Source organism: Phoxinus phoxinus (genome assembly GCF_949152265.1).
Source record: "Phoxinus phoxinus genome assembly, chromosome: 20".
In the NCBI taxonomy this organism is placed as follows: Eukaryota; Metazoa; Chordata; class Actinopteri; order Cypriniformes; family Leuciscidae; genus Phoxinus; species Phoxinus phoxinus.
The window spans coordinates 11621479-11625530 of record NC_136895.1 but is presented as its reverse complement, the minus strand read 5'-3'; the positions used below and the strand labels follow the sequence as shown (position 1 = coordinate 11625530).

Sequence of the window (4052 nt, the reverse complement as noted above, 5' to 3'; positions counted from 1 at the left end):
TCTTTACCTTTTCTTGCAGAATCAGCCGAGAGTGTGGAGACATCATTGCTTTTGCTCTGGGTTTGCATTGTGTCAACCGTAATACCTTGATCATATTTCTGTTAAGAAAAATAATTAAAGCATTCCCTACTTTGAAGGAAACAAATGACATACAAGTGTGACTTTTCACTTTCTCTTAACTTTTCTGGCATTTTTTAAAATATATTTGGCTGAATTATCAAAGCTTTGACAATGTTTTGTACTGTCATATTCTTTCCATCTGCCCAGAATGTATAAGATAATTAGATCTTGACACTCTGAGAAAGTTACAATGTTTGCTAAAGGACAAATGAATATTTACCACAAGTGTTCTTTCATCATGTTGTGATCACCATTGTAAAATCTATTTTGAGTTCTTTTTGGATTATTTAATCTTTCTTAAGATTAAAACCACACTTCATATACTGTATATAGTGTTTGTGGACTTTTATGTTATTTCCTGATGTGTGTTTTGCTTTGTTCTTTGTAGTTTTTCATGTTGATTAGTTCCCCATGTGTTTCATGACAATATAAAAATGTATTTATTCATTCCTAATTACACATCAGTCAAATGAATCTTTTGTGTGCTCACAGTGTGAACAATAATTCAATAATTAAATCGAATAGGGTGGTTACAAGTTAAAATATTCGGACTCAATGAAGTCTCAAATCTATTATCTCATCTACAGAATATGATGTTAAAATGTATATTTTATATTACATTTGGTGTTAGTCCCTTTTTCATCATAGCCATTTAGACACTTCATGTAAATCATAACCTTTCTTTTAAACCGAAAAGGAAAAGCTCAGTCACTCTTGCTCTGTGTGAACTGAATCCTCTGAGAATGACCAGATTCATGTGAAGCTGCTTTAACTGTTGAACATTCACAGCAATATAAACTTATCAAGTGTGAAGGTGCTTTACATGATGTCTAATGCTCTGATATGAAATGTGTATCTAGATAGTATGATACAGAAGTGTTACAATGTACGGGTACGGCAATGCTGCGGTCTCCACTTGAGGTTAAGAAAACTGTGAGAATTGAGATACATAAACGTATAAAGGTATTGACACTTGGTTCAGTTAAACATCTCTAGACAAAGGTGAGAGAAACAACCAGTGGAACATATTTCTGGTTTTGGTTTAAAACCTCAGCTGAGTTTTCCACTCTGCAGACGGAGGCCTCAATGACATATATTTAACAAATATATCAAATATATTTCTATATAAATGTAAAATAGAATGTATATAATGTTATATATCAGATTTTTATAAAATATTAATATATAATATAGCCTATAATATATTCATGAGAATATTTTTAGATTCCAAAAAATAATTCCTAAGTAAGAAAATATTACACTTTTGACAAGAAGCATGAATAATAATAATAATAATAATAATAGTTAACCATGCCGAGAAACCCAGGACAGAAAAGGCTTGTAATTGTACTTTGTCAAGCTCAAGTGGAAATGCATCTTGCCCAAGAAAACACACAAAGACTTAAATCACAATAACTACACTTCAATATGTATTGATAATTAAAGGCCATGTTTACTGAGCCTTTTTCCAAACCAATAAATGTTCAAAAGTTTTTTGTAGCCAGAAAGGCATGCAATATATTTCTAAATCATTTTTATTTTAGTAAAAAATATGACAATTTGCATCAGTCTCCAGAGTCTGATATTACCATAGGGATATTACAACGTAAAATTATTTATTCTTGACATTAAGTATATTAATCACCTGATATTTTAAGAACATGTAATATAATCAAACACAGATGCTGTCGCTTGCTTAATATCATCATCAGTGAACTGAAAGAGCAACAAAGAAAACAATATTAACATACAGCTTTTTATTAACATTAATAAAAAAAGGCTCTATGAATTCTTCATATTATCGAAACTAACAGTAATGCATTTTTCTAAAACTATTAATGATGGTTTCACATATTTGAGCTTATTGTGATGTTAGTCGGTTTGGGTCATGAGGCTGATATATAACTCGTGTCTGAAGATCAGGATCATATTTATCCAACCGTTCTGTTTTTCCAACAGCAAAAACTAAAAATGAGACAAGGAATTCAGATTGAATATTTACTCAAAGGTAGATTATTCTGTCTAAAATTAAAAGATATACGGAAGACACCTAAAAACCAAAATAGTCAAATATAAAAAATGAAGTAATGAAAAAATTCACATGCCTGAGAAGAGCGTCATTGATATGGTAAGACTACAGTATATCTCATTTGCTTATTATGTTTTTAATTAAATAATAACTCACCGATCAGCACAATGAGCAGAAGCCCGATTATCAGTCCAGATATGATGATAATAATCTGACATTGTTTCTGATTCTGATCAATAAACTCCACCGCTGTATGATTGTGACATTCGGCTGGTTTAGTTGATTCTGTGAAGAAAGTGTCAACAGTTACAGTAATAACTAACTGACTTTAATATTTTTATCATATTCATCTACAGTATGTGTGTGTAAAATTATGTTGCTCATGAGTGTGTAAAAAACCTGAAGTACATAACAAATGTAATTATTCACACTCATCATCAATATGATCAATAGAGGAGTAAATGAACTCACCGGTGAAGTGCAGTCTGGTGCTGTTGCTGAGTTTTAGAGGTGAATCTGTGTTCATACAGTAATAAACTCCTAATTCATCAGCGGCCACATTATTTATAAACAGACGATGTTTAAACTGAACTGAATATTTATTTCTGAGTGTTTTATTTGTGTAAAAAGGGGATTGTGGTGTTGGGAATGTCCGTAGAATCACGGTTGGAGGATCTGGTGTTTTCAGTAAAATCCAATAAACCTCATTTTCCTCAAGATCACAGTTTATGGTCACATCTGATCCCGGATCAGTGAGTTGATCTGACACAGCAGCTCGACAACAGATTAATACATCTATACGATAAAAATAAATAAATAAACATGCATTAAATTCAGTATTACCAACAATTTATGACGTATGATAAAACAATTTAGTTTGTAAAGTGCATGTAAATATTGATATGTAGAACTCACAGAGCTGAAGCTGAATGATCTTCATGTTGTCGAGATTAAAACACTTCAATATGATTCTTCTTCCCTCCGCACAACATTAAGATGAATCTACTGCAGCTCTGAAGAAAACACAGGAAGACAGAAAAACCTTTCACATCAAGCAGAGGAAGTCAAAAACTCTGACCACAACATCTAATGCCCTTATTACCTTCACCACTTTATTAATAAAAAAACATTTTGTGTTTATAACCACTGTTTTCATTAGGTATTTGAGCTTGTGTGATCCTGAACACATTAACTTGACGTGTTTCATTAAAGGTGCATTCATTAGTTTGATCATTTAATTAGTGAAGACTCGTCTGACATAAGATGAAGACTGTATGTTTTCAAACGTGTTTAAATGACATATGATGCGGCTCACCCTCTCAATATATTTTGCCATGTTGAAATGATGTGAACCGCTGTCTTACTATTCATCTGAGAGATCCTCACACTCATAAAGTTATGAATTGTTGAAATACTTTTATAGGCCAACCCAGAAGTTTGCATCGCCCCGGTTCCCTCCACAAAAAGACAATAGGATTTTCCCATTGTCTTATTTAAAAACAAGCTGTGACCAATAAAAGTTTATGATTATCAACATAATCTTCACAAATGAACACAACTTTCATGAAATTGGAAACCTAAATAAAATACACAGAAGTAAATAGATAAAGTTAGGCTATAAACAAACTACTTTAACGTCACCAACATCAGCTGACGAGCATGCTGATCAAGTGCAGTGTTTAACACCATCGTATCAGTAACTGAAGTACACGAGAGTCAGAGAAACCGGCTGCAGAGAAACGTTCACTAAAACACATGATTCTAGATCTGTGGCTGAAAAACAAACATCTTCAGGGTCGATCTGTGGAGTGACTCAGGACATATCATATCATATAATAAAGGCTAGATGTCTACCGGCGGCCGTCTTGTCACAGGGAAGCTTTCTGGTGAGTGATTGCACGAA

At 32.8% G+C, this 4052-nt stretch overlaps 1 long non-coding RNA gene across 1 annotated transcript; it reads right to left on the bottom strand.

The window, feature by feature from the left end:
* Window positions 1-1715: 1715 nt before the first annotated feature.
* LOC306987826 lies at window positions 1716-3194 on the bottom strand. Its single transcript, XR_013795255.1, has 4 exons — window positions 3065-3194; window positions 2621-2944; window positions 2306-2434; window positions 1716-2085 (listed from the first exon to the last, which is right to left on the bottom strand). It is a non-coding gene; the product is annotated as an uncharacterized lncRNA (long non-coding RNA).
* Window positions 3195-4052: the final 858 nt, after the last annotated feature.